The following is a 15605-nucleotide window of genomic DNA, read 5'->3' as shown; positions in this document are numbered from 1 at the left end:
TGCCATTGGCAGGAATCGAACCCAGGATCCTTCAGTCCATAGGCTGACACTCTAACCACTGAGCAGGACTGGCCAGGGCTGAAATGATACTTTGAAAGCATTTCACATGGCCCATTAAAGGCATTCAGCAGTGTAGATTTCTCTCCCCTCCTCTGGGGGAAAGGAAATGGCTCTCAGCCATTACTGAGGAAGGGAAGGAAGGTTTCATAGGAATATGGGTTTGACTCTGAGGAAATGGGGTTCCTGGATTCTGTGTGTGTATCTGTCTGTGGTGTACATGGGGAAATGCTCATGTATCCCATGAAAGGCATGAAACGCAGTCCCCTTTCAGGTTCAGTTCCTCAGGTCTTACTGGTCCATAATCTGACAAGATTTCCCTTTGCTGGAATTCACTGGATGAAGAGGAAAAGGTTTGAGCTATGACTGAGGAAACTGTCAGTTGTAAACATGACCCTTTAAATCAAGTCAAACATAAAATGAGATGCTAGAGTAGCACGTGCTTTGGTGCTTTCTAAAAATCCCTGCACTGGCAGGTTCAGGTGACCTTTTCTGTTGACATCAGGTGACTCTGTCTCAGCGGCAAGTCATTACCAAAGCTGGAGGCTGCCTATCATCATCCTGTCACGCAGCACAAGACGTGCTAGTTATAGACGCCTCATGAGGATACACTGTCCTCCCACCGGTTCCCAAGGCAAAAACACTTCTCAGTGGCTTCTGAGGCTGGATCAAGCAGATGTGCTTTCAAGTCCCTGCCAGAGAAAACCTTCTGCCTCAAAAAAAAAAAAAAAAAAAGAAAAGAAAAAGAAAAGAAAAAAAAAAGCCAATCCAAATAATATTTTGTTTCTGAATAGGGTATCTACTGAATTGGATTTACCTTCACCCTCTGACCAGAGAGTGAAAGGAAGCCTGTTACTTGCCATGTCTGTGAGCAATGAGGGTAGGTGGTTAGACTGGGAACTCTGGGCCCCAGCTCACACTTATGGTTTGCACACTGGGGCATGTTGCTTAGACTCTGTGCCTCAAACTGTCCCCCTGGAAAATGTGGAGAAGTTATAATAGTTCATAGTTCACTGAACTGTTGTGAGAGCTAAATGAGTTAATATATGAAAGTAATTAGAATAGTACTTAGAACCTAATTGTAACTCTTCCTAAGAGTTAACTTTTTAAAAATTAATTTTATTGTTGAGAGCATTACAGATGTCCCCCACTTTCTCCCCCTTTGCTCTGCTCCACCATGCTCCCACCCCACCCTAGGCCTTCACCTGTCTATTGTCTGTGTCCATGGGCTATTCATATATGCTTATAAGTTCTTTGATTAATCTCTTCCTGCCCTCCCTCCCACCTTCCCTCTGAGATTCATCAGTCTGTTCCATGCTTTCATGTCTATGGTCCTATTTTGTTTGTCAGTTTATTTTGTTCACAGGACTCCACATATAAGTGAGATCATGTGATATTTGTCTTTCTGTGACTGACTTATTTCGCTTAGCATAATACTCTCCAGGTCCATCCATGCTGTCACATAGTATTCCATGGTGCAAATGTACCACAGCATTTTTATCCACTCATCTACTTAGGGGCACTTGGGCGGTTTCCAGATCTTAGTTACTGTAAATAATGCTGCTATGAACATAGGGGTGGATAAATTCTTTCTGATTGGTGTTTCAGGATTCTTAGGATATATTCTCAGAAGCGGGATGGCTGGGTTAAATGGCAAATCCATTTTTAATTTTTTGAGGAATCTCCATACTGTTTTCCGTAGTGGCTGCACCAGTCTGCATTCCTACAGCAGTGTACTATGGTGCCCTTTTCTTCACATCCTTGCCAGCACTTGTCATTTGTTGATTTATTGATGGTGGCCATTCTGGCAAGTGTGAGGCGATACTTCATTGTTGTTTTAATTTGCGTCTTTCTGAAGACTTAACTTTTTTTCAATTTCCATCAATACCAATGTTTACTTTTTTAAAATTAATTTTTAATTATAGTTGACATACGACGTATTAGTTTCGGGTTTACAACATAATGATTAAGTATTTATGTACCTTTGGAAGTGATCATCACCATGATAAGTCTAATACTCATTTAACACCATTCATAGTTATTACAATATTATTGATTATATGCCTTATGCTGTACTTTTTATATCCTTGTGACTATTTCATAACTGCCAATTTGTACTTCTTAATCCCTTCACTTTTTCCACCCAGCCCTCCAAGTCCCCTCATAGTTCTCTGTATCTATGAGTTTGTTTCTGTTTTGTTGGTTCATTGATTTTGTTTTTTTAGATTTCACATGTATATCAAATCATATGGTATTGTCTTATTAGTAATAGGACTTCTGGTCCACTAGCTGGGCAGTTTGTAGGTCACAGCCTTAGAAGAGGTGGCCTCCCTGCATAGTGTGACATAGGTACTTGAGGCTAAAGTGCAAAGTCAGGAGCACCCCAGTGAATTTATATCCCATGTTAACCACTTACTGGCTTTGGAACCTAGGGCATGATATTTAACCAAATCTCAGCCTTTACATCTGTAAATTGGGATGATTATATTATTTAAATCATAGGGTTGTTTAAAAAGTTAATTTGGAAAAAGTGCTTATAAATCACTTAGCTTTTGTGCTTGGGTGTGTGCTCAATGAATAGTAGCCATTATCATTGTCATCATTATCATCTTTTTCACTTGGGAACTATTTCTTGCATTAGATAAGTCCTTGGGTAAGGCACCCTATACAGAGGTAAGAAAGGGAGAATGCCAATCCCTTTTCTATTAATATGTGATAGCAAGTTTGTACTTTATTTATTTTTTAAATATGTTTTTATTGATTTCAGAGAGGAATGAAGAGAGAGAGATAGAAACATCAATGATGAGAGAGTTATTGATCCACTTCCTCCTGCACATCCCACACTGGGGACTGAGCCTGCAACCCCGGCATGTGCCCCGACCTGGAATTTAATCGTGATCTCCTTGCTCAACCACTGAGCCACACCTGCTGGGCAGTAAGTTTGTACTTTTAAATGGGTGTTTCTGTGGGAGGCTGGGGGAAGGACACTGGAATAAAATGAGAAACCCTGGATTGGAGACAAAGTCTAACTTTGAATTTTGCTCTTTCACTTAGCAGTTGGGTCAACTCCCAGCCTCTTTGTGCCTCTCTGCTTTTTCCTATAAAACCAGCCGAGTGCTTCCTGAGGACCAGTGAGGAGATGCTTGTGTGACTATGAATGTAATGCCTAAGAAAGAGTAAGGCAAGGTTCTGAGATGGGCCATAATGAAGGCTGGGAGGCAGTAGAGATGGGGAGAGTCCAACCCGGACCATGTGGCATCAGGGTGGATGCCTGCAGGGAAAGAACCTCCCCAGTCAATGACCATGGCCTGGAAAGGGTTCAAAGGGTCTGCCCATGCACACTGCAAGGCATCACTGTGCCATTCTCTTTGGGAAGCTTGTTTTATGCTCAGAGAGGTGGAGAGAAGAGGACTGTTTTCTGGGCAGACGTGGATGGAGAACTCAGCAGACAGTAGGCAGATCCTTGGACAAGACCTCATGGAGTGTCACTGGAGAGAAACACAAAAAATGTTGCTCTTCTCTTTTCCTAGATTAAATAAATGGTCCTAATTGTTGGCTCATTCACTGAACTCCCAAACAGGACCATAAAAGGACCCTTTACACTCCTTTCTTGAAAGGTTAAAGGGGGGAAAGTTAACTCCATGATAATTGCTCCCAGACGATTACAATGTGCTGGCCATTCCCAAGCAAGGGTTGAAATGCCTCAGCTTCTCACATCTCAGGCTGCCTGGTTGTCCCCAAGTAGCATTTCTTACAGGTCCAGTAAGCAAGAAAAGTCCACCAGAACAAGAAGTGCCTTCCTGTTCTCCAGTTACTAGCAGGTGGAAGGTGGGGCTGCTTCTGATGGAGATGGTTTTGACAGACCTCAGAGCTCAAGGGTGTTTCTCACTCAGCAGCCAGGGGTGTGTGCAGAGCTCCCCAGAACCTTGATCCCTGATTCTTCCTGGTGGGGACACATTACCCTTTGTCTTAGGTCCTAGCTCTTTCACCTTTGGAAGCCTTTGCCCACACTCTTTGACTGATGTGACAATAGATAGTATTGTCCTTATCCCTCTCCTTTCCTTTGCACTGAAAAGATTTCCAAAAGAAGCCAGGGGTCAAGGCTGTTTCTCTTCAGGCATAAAGCTTTCCAAAGCCTTGTGATTTTATTCACATCTTCTCAAAAATGTACTGTCAGCCAGGAGACATGTGGGTTTTGCTTTACATTTTTACCTGGCAGGTAGGGGGTTGAATTTGAGTACTAAATTAAAAGTGCCATCTGCCCTTGTGAATGAATTGGGGTATGACTGGGGTTTTATTCCTCTGCCCCATGCTTAGTCACCATGGGAGAGAATGCTTTGTAAAGTCTTAATGATATTGGTGCTGGTTTACAGTTATTAGCAGGAAGGATAGTTTAGTCCCATTGGTCTGCTTTACTAGATGTGCCAGCCCTTTCTGTTTCTTTCTGTTTTTAAATATTTTTAATTTTTATTTTTAATTTATCTTTATTGTTGAAAGTATTACAGATATCTCCCCTTTTTACCCCACTGATCCCCTCTACTCCTCATCCTCCCCCATCCCACCCCCAGGCCTTCACCACACTATTGTGTGTCCACGGGTTATGCATATAAGTTCTTTGATTAATCTCTCCCCACCCCCGCCTTCCCACTGAGATTCATCAGTCTGTTCCATGCTTCTGTCTCTGGATCTATTTTGTTCCTCAGTCTGTTTTGTTTATTAGATCCCATATATGAGTGAGATCATATAAAACTGAATCAGGAAGAATCAGAAAACCTGAATAGGCTAATAACAACTGATGAAATCAAAGCAGCAATAAAAAAATTAATTAATTAAAAAAACAAAAAACCCTCCCAAGAAACAAAAACCCTGGTCCAGACAGCTTCACAGGGTAGCTTTCTAATTCTTTAAGTTGAAGGGTTAGATAGTTTACTAAAAAGTTTTCTTGATTTTTGAGGTAGGCCTATAGTGCTATGAACTTCCCTCTTAGGACTGTTTTCATTGTGTCCCATAGACTTTGGGTTGTTGTGTGTTCATTTTCATTTGTTTCCAGGAAGTTTTTTATCTCATTCGTCATCTTATTGGTAAGTTATTCATTGTTTAATAATATGTTATTTAACCTCCATGTGTTTGAATGTTTTTGAGTGTTTCTACTGTAGTTGATTTCTAATTTCATGCCATTGTGATCTGAGATGCTTGATATGATTTCAATTTTCTTGAACTTGTAATCTTTTTTGTGTCTTAACATGTGGTCTATCTTTGAGAATGACCCATGTGCCCTTGAGAGGAATGTATATTCTGCAGCTTTGGGGTGAAATGTTCTGTAAATATCAATTAAATCCATCTAATCTAGTGTGTCATTGAGAGTCACTGTTTCTGTGTTGACTTTTTGTCTGGAAGATCTATCCAGTGAAGTCAGTGGGGTGTTAAAGTTCCTGACTATGACTGTATTACTATTGATCTCTCCCTTAAAGTCCTATGGTTATTATTGATAGGTTCTTATTCATTGCTATTTTAATTCTTTTTTTTTTTTTTTTAAATAGATCTTTATTGATTTCAGAGAGAGGAAAGGAGAGGGAGAGAGAGAGATAGAAACATCAGTGATGAGAGAATCATTGATTGGCTGCCTCCTTCATGCCCCTGACTGGGGATGGAGCCCGAAACCTGGGCATGTGCCCTGACCAGGAATCGAACCCTAATCGCCTAGATCCTAGGTTGATGCTCAACCACTGAGCCACACCCGGCTGGGTGCCATTTTAATTCTTTATGCTTATGTTTCTCTCCCTCTTTCTTCTTATTATTACAGCAGCCCCTTTAACATTTCTTGTAATGCGTCTATTTCCACTTCTACTTACAGCAGTCCCTTTAACAATTCCTGCAATGCTGGTTTGGTAGTGATGAACTCCTTTAGCCTTTTTTTGTCTGGGAAGCCCTTTATTTCACCGTCTATTTTGCCTTTATTTTCACCATCTATGATAGCCTTGCTGGATAGAGTAGTCTTGGTTTCAGATCCTTGCTTTGTATTACCTTGAATACTTCATGCCATTCCCTTCTGTCCTGTAGAGTTTCTGATGAGAAGTCAGCTGACAGCCTTATGAGAACCTGTAGGTAACAGGTTGTTTTTCTCTTGATGCCTTTAATATTCTCTCTTTGCCTTAAATTTTTGGCATTTTAATTATGATGTGTCTGGTCATGGGCCTCTTTGGATTCTTCTTGCTTGGGACTCTCTGTGCCTTCTGAACTTGTGTGACTTTTCCTTTACCAGATTAGGGAAGTTTTCTGCCATTATTTCTTAGGTTCTCTAACCCTTACTTACTTTCGACCTCTTCTGGCACTCCCATGATGCAAATATTGTTACTTTTCATGTTGTCCTACAGCTCCCTTAGACTGTCCTGTGTTTTAATTGTTTTTTCTTTTTGGATCTCTGATTGAGTGATTTTTTCTACCCTGTCTTCTAATTCACTGACCTGATCTTTAGCTTCCTCTAATCTGCTGTTTATTCCTTCCAACGTATTCTTTATTTCTGCTATGTTATTCTTCATTCTGACGGATTGTTTTTCATAGTTTCCATATTTTTTTTATGCTGTTGAGCATCCTTACAATCAGTATTCTGAACTCTATATCTGATAGATTGCTTATCTCCATTTCATTTAGCTCTTTTTCTGGAGATTTCTTTTGTTCTTTCATTTGGGGCTTGTATTTTCGTCTCACCATTTTGGCTGCCTATTTCGGTTTGTTTCTATGTACTAGATAAGCCTGCTAGGACTCTCAGTCTTTTTGGAGGGTCTCTGGTACAGGTCAATGTCAGATGCTGTTTGTGACTGGCCTTGAGTATGCTATTCGGAGCTATCAATAACCCTCGGCCTGAGGTCTCCTCTGCTAGGGCTGGGTGCAGTTGGGTAGGACCAAGATGCACATCAAAGTCTTCTTTTCCAAGGCCCAGGTCCAGGGCAGATCAGGCAAAGACTGAAAGCACTCTGAGATCTGCCTCTGCCTGCAGGCTGATTAATCTGATTCTCCTAATGAGCCTCAGGCTGTAGATACTCCCTAGGGTAGGGTGAGAGGTTTTCCAGCAGGGTGGGGGAATTGTTTCCCACCCCCAGGCAAGAGCAGCAAATTGTGTGCCTGAGAAAGATGTCTTCTGCAGTATGGGGAAATGACTCAGCACAGAAATCCAGAGGGGTGCCCTCTGAACTCTATCTACAGAGCTCAGAACCCTAGATTCTCCTCACAAGGCTCAGTCCACTTTACTCTCTCTCTGCTGGAGCCCAAGGGGAGTGGCTGCACAGGAAACTTTGTGCCTTGACTCTTTAAGAGGGTGCCTGCATTTCCAGCTGTCTCTCCCTGGCAGACAGAAATCCCGCTGCTTTTCACAGCCAGATATTATGGGAGAGCCTTTCTCAGTTCTGGTGCTCTTGGCTGGGAAACCTAGCCAGGAGTTTAGGCCCTAAAGTCCTCAGTTGGAACCTCCCACAGCTGAGATATCCCTCCAGACCTTCAGCTGCTGCTTGTGGGAGCCCAGCCAGCCCTCTTGCACCTCCACACTTCCTACCAGTCTCTACGTGGTCTCCACTTTTCCTCCTTGGTTATGAGGTTGTTCTCCAACTCGTTTTCAGTTGCAGTTGATTATTTGGGATAGTTTTTCTATATTTTAGTTGTAATTCCAGTTTGGTCCCAGGAAAGTGTCAGTGTAACTTCCACTCAGTCCTCCGCCATCTTTAATTTCTCCATAAAATATTTTTAAAATATGTTTTTATTAATTTCAGAGAGAGGAAGGGAGGAGAGAGAGAAAAAAACATTGATGAGAGAGAAACATCAATTGGCTGCTTCCTTTACACTCCCCACTGAGGATCGAGCCAAAATCTATATGCCTTGACAGGAATTGAACCAGCAACCTCTTGGTGCATGGGCCAATGCTCAACCAACTGAACCACACTGGCCAGGTCCCCCTTCTGTTTCTTTATAAGGTATTAATTAGGGACTGGTTTTCATAGGAATTCTAAATTGGATTAGGCATTGCATTGGTACAAAGGGAATTTTTACTCCCCTGTTTTAGAAAAGAAATCATGTTTCTGTTTCTTACAACTTACCTTTCTCCTTACTATAAAAGGCATTAATCTATAAGTCTGCTGGCATTGTCACACCTGTCTCCAACCTCCAGGTGCTCACTGCTTCTGTTCATGGCAATGGAGCCTCTTGATCACCTGCAGCTCTTAGTCCTGTGGCTGTCTCTTGGGCTCAGCTTGGGGCAGGCTAGAGGTGCCAGGGGAGATGATGCCTTGTATCCCAGCGGCTCCCAGCAAATTAAGAATGAAAGTCAAGAGAATTCTCAGAGGCTTGTTCCACACAATCTTCCACAGGCCCCTGGCAGAGTCATCCCTGTGTTTGCAAGGGTATCCTTCTCATTTTTGCACAAGTACCTGTATCAGCTTCCTTATTTTCCCTGTCTATTTCTTCCTAATTAATCTCAGGAACATGTGGAAAGCTTCAAATCCTTGTCTCAGGTCTGCTCCCAAGGGACACAAACTAAGTCAGCAAGTCCAACTGAAGACAGGCAGGATAGGCTGAGTAAGGTGGAAATATGAAGGATCCTGAGTGCCAGAAATCCCTCCACAGACTGGCCTGATCCCCCACTATATGACCAGGCCCCTGAATTCCCCGTGGCCTCCCTTCCCCAGGCTCAAGAAGAAGCATCTCAGCGCTATCTCCTTGTGCCTGGGGGTGTCACTCATCTTTCCTATCCCCCTGCCTACTCAAAGCAGCCCTTTCACCTCCTCTAGAATACCAGCCACCTGGACACTCCCTTCCTGGAGTACCAAGAACTCGGCATTTGATGGGCACTAATGCTTGTCTATGTCTGCTTCTTCTCCACTGAAATGTCAGGTCTGGAGAGCTGGGGAAGATGGCAAATATTTTTTGTTTATTTTAGTTTTATTTTTTTCTTTTTCCACGTCCTGTGCAATGTCTAGTACAATGCTGGTGATATATAATAGGTACATAATCAGTATATATATTCACTCAACACTTCAGCAAGTGCTCACTGTGTTCTAGGTTCCGGGGATATATTTCTACCAGCTTAAATGTTAGTGTGGGAAACATGTAATTAACAAAAGTAAGTAATTAATCACAAAATATGTTAGAAAGTGTTAGCAGATACAGAGGAAATAAAGTGAGGATTTATTTCCCAGTAGGACTGCCAGGTGGAGGAGCAGGGAAGTTATAATTCTAAATAGTTTCCAAAGAAAGCTGCATTTGAAGAGGTTAGATCTGAGCAAAAACTTGAAGAAGAGGGAGCAGGCTGGACAAACACCCGGAGGAAGACTGTTGCAGGCAGAAAAAATAGCAAGTGCCAAGACCCTAGGGTTGGAGTCTGCCTGATGCATTCAAAGAATAGCAAACAGGTCAACTAGAGGAAGCAAAGCAAAAGTATGAGGAGGCTGGAGACACAGGGGCCAGACTCGGAGGGTCTCTGACCATTGTAAGGACCTGGGCTTCTGTTCTGAGTGAGATGAGGGCATGAGAAGGTTTAGCTCAGAAAAGTGACATCATTTGACTCACATTTTAACAGGAGTCTTCTGGCTGCCAGGCTGCCAGTAGACTGGGTGGACAGGGGGAAGCAGGGACACACTTGAGGAGGTAATGGGCAGTCTCTCAGTGAGAGATAATGGTGGTTTGGCTGGGTATGTTTTGAAGGTAAAGCATTTCGTATTTCCTGTTGGGTTGGATGTAGGGTGTACTAACTTTGATGCTTTGGTTAAAGTGATGTGCCTCAGGTTTTTCCACTGTAAATGTATTACTTTTCCCTTTTGTAATTAGTAAATAATTGGTGGAGAGATATTTTTAGATTATGTAAACTTTCACCCACTACTTAAAGCATTCATTGGTGATCCCTTTTTGGATCAATTATTACTGTGTCAAATGCTGATTTTTCCAAGCCCATCATTCATTCTACATTTATGAATTGGCATTCTTTTTTAAAAACTGCTTTTCCTTCTCTCTTAATTATTTGCTTTTATGAGCCTGGACTTGCACATTTTTATTTTACTGAGTTATAATCTGTTAATATCATTATATATTTTGAAGCTCAAAATGTCCCAGATTTGGCCAGTGGGAACCATTGAAGTTTGGCCCCTGTGTCATTGTGACATACGTCCATCAATCTTTGAGCCCTCCTTGCTTTCTGGCACAATCAGATGTTCCAAGCTCATGGTGTGCTTTCCCTGCTCTATTCCTAGAATCAACTATTTCTCCAAGGAGCTCTGATATCTTTTAGTGGAGAATGGCACTTAGAGACCAAGATCTGAGCATACAATATATCTTTAAATTATGGTTTTCTAGTCCTCCTTGCTACTTCTAAAATAAGAAATTTTTAAAATTTATTTTTATCTTTGAAAGTATTACAGATGCCCCCCGTTTCCCCACCTGTCCCCCCTCCACCCAGCTGCCCCAGGCCTTCACTGCACTAGCACTATTGTCTTATATGCATATATGCATAGCCCATGGACACAGACAATAAAATAATAATTCTTATATCTACATTTTAACAGTTGAATTTTACCTAAGAGAACAGAAAGAAACATGAAATGTTAGAAGCTGTTAAACTTGAGATGTTCTTCATTACAATGTGAAGACAATCATAAAATCCTAAATTAAGTGTCTTCACACCTGGACAGGTTTTGTTGTACTTAGCACAGTTAACACTCTGTACTCATCCTAGCTACGTTTACTACCCAGGCACAAGAGAAGAAGGTGATCCATTTTCCATGAAGAAGCTCTAAATGTTCTTGGCTTTGTTTTCTCCATGAAAACATTACCTTAACAAACCTTTTATATTTCAATGGGCTGAAAAAAATGTATAATAATTTTATATTATTTATGAGAGAAAGGGGCCTGAATGGGGCTGCCTGTGCTCAGTAATGTCCTTCTTGATTCCACTGATTGTTTGTTTTCCTTTGAACCCTCATCTCTTTCTAGGTACCAAGGCACGGCATAATAATTACACAAACAGCATTATTCAGTTCATGAGTTAATTTCACATACGCCATCTCAGCTGACCTCATGATAACCTGTTAAATTAGGCAAGATCATCATTCTTATACCCACTTAACAGGTAGGGAAAGTAACAGAGAGACTAAGTGATGTTCCTTGTCACATAAATGGCAGTGATGAACCCAACCAAGCACTCTTAAACCCTGAAAACATATTAGAATAAAGACTGGGGCCCAGAGCCTCAGCCTCCATGTGCGGGTGGTAGGCCAGACTCTGTAGTTTCACAAGCTCCTGGGAAATTCCAATGAGCACCCACCGAGTGCTGTGTAGCTCCCCCATCAAGTCAGGGTACCAGGAATCCCAGGACCTCACATGCATGACCTGCTGAGTAAAGGGAGTGACCCTGAATGGGCCGATGCTGGAGGAGTGCAGAAGGGGCTCAAGGGGCTGAGCCTGGGCCCATGTGCTGGTGGCTTCATCAGCTGTTTCACTCTTTCTCAGAGGGTGCCCAAGTGTTTGTTAGAGCATTGGCAGTAGGGCTGGGGTGCAGGAGGGCATGGCACCCCAGCCCTGGTGTTTCTGCATAAAGGAGAGGCGACTCATATGGAGGATATTTGGGCTTGACTAGAGCAGCACAGTAGGTCCTCCTATCTCCTCTTCCCCAACTTTAGGCTTCATCCCACTTTCAACCCACTACTTAAAGCATTTTAAGGATTTTATTTCTCCACACTAGGTATAAAGAATATTCTCCTAAATATAAAGAAAGAAGTACACAGAAATTGCTGGTTCTATTTCTACCTGTTTTCTTGATCTTCTTTGACTATTCCTGCAAGCCCCAAGTGAATGATCTGTCCCTTCTTTGTTGTTCTCATTGAGCACCCTTAGGGCTTCAAAAGCCTTTTCCTTCTTATAGCATCTTTTTGGGTCTCCATTCAATCTGAAACTGTGCCCTTTTCATCTGATTTTTGTAGGTTTATGGAACTGTTTTTTATTATATTCATTCTTCGCCAAGTTACCCACTTCCATCATTCGAGCATGCCCCTGGAAAACACGTACTCATGGATGAGCCACCTCCATAGTCATAGGGCTTCTTTAGATGTCTGCCCTCTTCTTTCCTCTAAGATTCACTTGCAATTATATTGTAAATATTTGGTATCTACTTCCCCTTTGAGAGCTTCTGGTCTTAGGGTCTGGTGTCTTTGTCTTGAATCTCTAGACTTCCTTCTAAATCTTGGGCCCACTGGAGACCAGGAGATGTGAGCTGTAATCCACAGGCTGAGTCTGGCCCGAGCTTAAACACAAGATGGATTTGACTGATACATCACTTAAAGAGTTTTGCATTTGAGCTCCCATTTATTCTTGTGTCTTCCCATCATCTTATATATCTGGCTGCTTCCTGCCTGAACTTTGCAGACATTTGAATTTGTGTGCCTTACCTAGGTTGTGACTGATGTCCTTTCCTCTGCAATGATTTGCCTGATTTCCTGACCCTACTGCTGGCCAATTCCAGCAGCTGAAGCCCCTCAACCCTGGTGGGAAGAAGCTCAAGCAGCAGCACCCCATAGCACAAGCTCTCCTCCGAGTCAGGCTCAACTCCTCACTTGTCCTGGAAACAAACTGAGTTTATTGTCACTTGTACACCTGGAACCCATCCAAATGTCTCTGCTCATCTGGGACTATGGTCCTGACTCCCCCTCTACAGTCCCTAGGATTTGGATGGAGCTTTGCTCACTGACTGGTCCCATTAATAATCTTAGTTTTCCTGGTAAGATGTTCCCTGAAGCCCTAACTACTCCGCTTCACCCTCCTGCAGCCTTTTCCTGGGACTCCTACATAATCCTACCTTCTTCTAATTGTCACCCCAGGCTCTGACTCCCCATCTTATTTCTTGGAATGGCTTGCATACTATACCCTGCTCTTCGCTATTATAAAATCTAAGATGACCGACTGCTTTTCTCTGAAGTTCCCCAAATTTCTTCCTCATCAAATTATCATTTTGTGATGGTCACCACTAAGTTCTGAGCACTGGCCCACTTCCTCAACTACACTGAACGTGTACAAAGAGCTGCTTCTTACAACAAGCTCCTCAAATGTTTCCTGATTCCGTCAATGAATGGTTGCATGGTTTTTGGCACCACTTTGCTATGTCTGGAACGCTAATTCTTTGCAAATTGGTTTGAATAGTTATGCCAAATGTATTTTCCAGAACACTCAATTAAGTAAACCATTTCTATCCACCATTCCTTAACTATCACTTGTTGGCAAATTCCTATGTTATTATCTTTAGCAAATAGTTTACAAATTGGAGTCTCCCTAAAAAAACACTCTGGCACTTTTTCCTAGACGGAAGGTAAAGCTAATATCTGGAGCAGCTTCATGTGCAGACAGAACTTAATAAACCTCAGATAATAACACTAGGAAACAGAAAGGGAAAGTCCTGTAGAACTCCTGGCCACTGCCTGTACCAGCTACACAGATTTGTCAGCAGTAAAAGCACCTTCCTAGAGCCTCAACTTCAAGTTCACATTTCAGACAGAACTAGTGCTCTGTGCCAAAAGCAGTAAAATTGACAGAGTCAAAATGTTACATCCTTTAAGGTAAACTAGTTCTAAGTATAGGGCCTGGCCTCCTGGCTGCCAGTTACTATAGGAAATCCTTATTCACAGTAAGAGATGACTATATCTAAAAGACTAATGAAAAGAAGAAAGAAAGTGGGGAGTTTCTTAATGCTTTTAATCAAGGATATTTTCATTTTCTTCTTTGTGATTACTGCCTTGTAGTAAATCTGCTCAGTGTGAAGCCCTGGAAATAACACAGCATGTTTGAGAGCAACTGGGTGACAGTGTCTGAGAGAAATCAGACATCAAGATGACTGCAGCTCCTGGTCAGGGGCTTACGAGGCCATCACTCAGCTTCTGTGCAGGGCCCACTGCATTTCCATGACACCAGCAGGGAGGCCTTCATCCTTTGGCTGGGGGTGCACAGGAAAAGGGCCCAGGCAATTAGTGCTACAGAAAAGGTGACAGCCAATCAAGGCCAATGCCAAACTGACTCATTTTTCCTCTTAGCCCAATCTTTCCCTGCTCCCCTGGTTGAGCTTGCAAGGCCCAGTGTTCTTTTAGTGCTGGTTGAAAGGAGGTTTGTTGTTATTGTTGTTTATGAACAAAACCCCAAAACAATACAAAAGTACAAAAAACTTGGTCAATGACACACCTTATTCATCTTTTGGAGAGTGGAGAAGGGTGGAGTAGGGAAGTCAGGAGTTGGGCCCTTTCCTGTTCTCAGAGTCCACTAAATAGCACCCTGCCAGCAATGCCTTCACTTGCCCCATCAGGAGGTACATGCCAGAGCTCTGTCCTTAAAGTTTGCAGGCTGAGTCCAACTGTGATTAACTGTCAGGTGGGCTGTCAATTGGCTTCCCTCAGGGCCAGCAAGCGGGAGTAGGGCATCCTTCCCATCTTAAGACTCCAAACAGCACAGCTTTTACCTCCTTCGCTTCAGTTCCTGCTGTATAAGATGGGGACAACAGCTGCTCCTTAGGATTGTTGTGAAGATAAAAGGAGTTAATACTTATGATAGAGGTAAATGCTTAGTAAATGTTTACCATTAGTACTAGTTGTAGTTTTTATATCGCTCATTCATGAGAAAGTCTGTCATTCTTCTTGACCTCTGGACTGCCAGAGAATTAAGTCAAACATGGAAAATTCAGTGACACCCCAAGCTTCTGGAGGAGCATTACCTTTTATTCTCAAGGGCAGATATTTAGATGGCCTAAGAAGACAGTTTCCCCTAGAGAATAACTTTGTGATCATTTCCAAAGAAAACAGAAAATCTAAGATTCCTAGTAGGCCAGCCCCAGAGTTTGTCATCATTTTACTTCATTCAGGTGCACACATGCACGTATATGACTGGGAGAACCTCTGAGCCCAGAGAGATCAAACACTTCATCTGTGGATATGTGGTGATCGAGATCTTAAGTGAGACTTTTCCATTAGAGAATTTACAGCAGACAAACATTGAAACAATATTCAGAGTATTAGGTTGAATTTATCTAAGAGTGCTTATTTTCTTTGAATACTGCCTCTGAGCACTGCAGGGAATAGGAGTTCACTGTAAGGCACCTCATTATGTCCCGGGGTGAGCCAGAATGCAGAGCTAACCAGTCCTTTGAAATGAGAACAGCACTCAAAGGAAAAGCCTCTGACAACACCAGAAGACAATGAGGGGTAGTCCTCCCCTTCTCTGTCAAGTCAGAAAGAGTTTCCAATTTGCTGCCAAAGTCCATCAGGAAGGCAGGGGTGAGATCTCAGGCTCCATTTTGTAGGGACAAAAACTGGAATAGCTTTGAAAGTTCCCACAAATAGTTGAGTGGTAGAGGCAAGAATGAGCCTACCCAAAAATCAACTCCAACAAGAAAAGGTCTTGGTCTATTGTGTTCACAGCGATATCCCTGGCACCTAAGCAGCGGTTGGCACAAAATGAATGTTCGTTATTTGTTGAATGGATGTTTCACATTTGAGGGGAGGCTCATTTTTTTGTTTGTTAAAGATTATACTTAAAAG

The sequence above is a fragment of the Miniopterus schreibersii genome (genome assembly GCF_964146895.1).
Source record: "Miniopterus schreibersii genome assembly, chromosome: 1".
Classification (NCBI taxonomy): Eukaryota; Metazoa; Chordata; class Mammalia; order Chiroptera; family Miniopteridae; genus Miniopterus; species Miniopterus schreibersii.
This window is presented reverse-complemented; position numbering follows the sequence as displayed.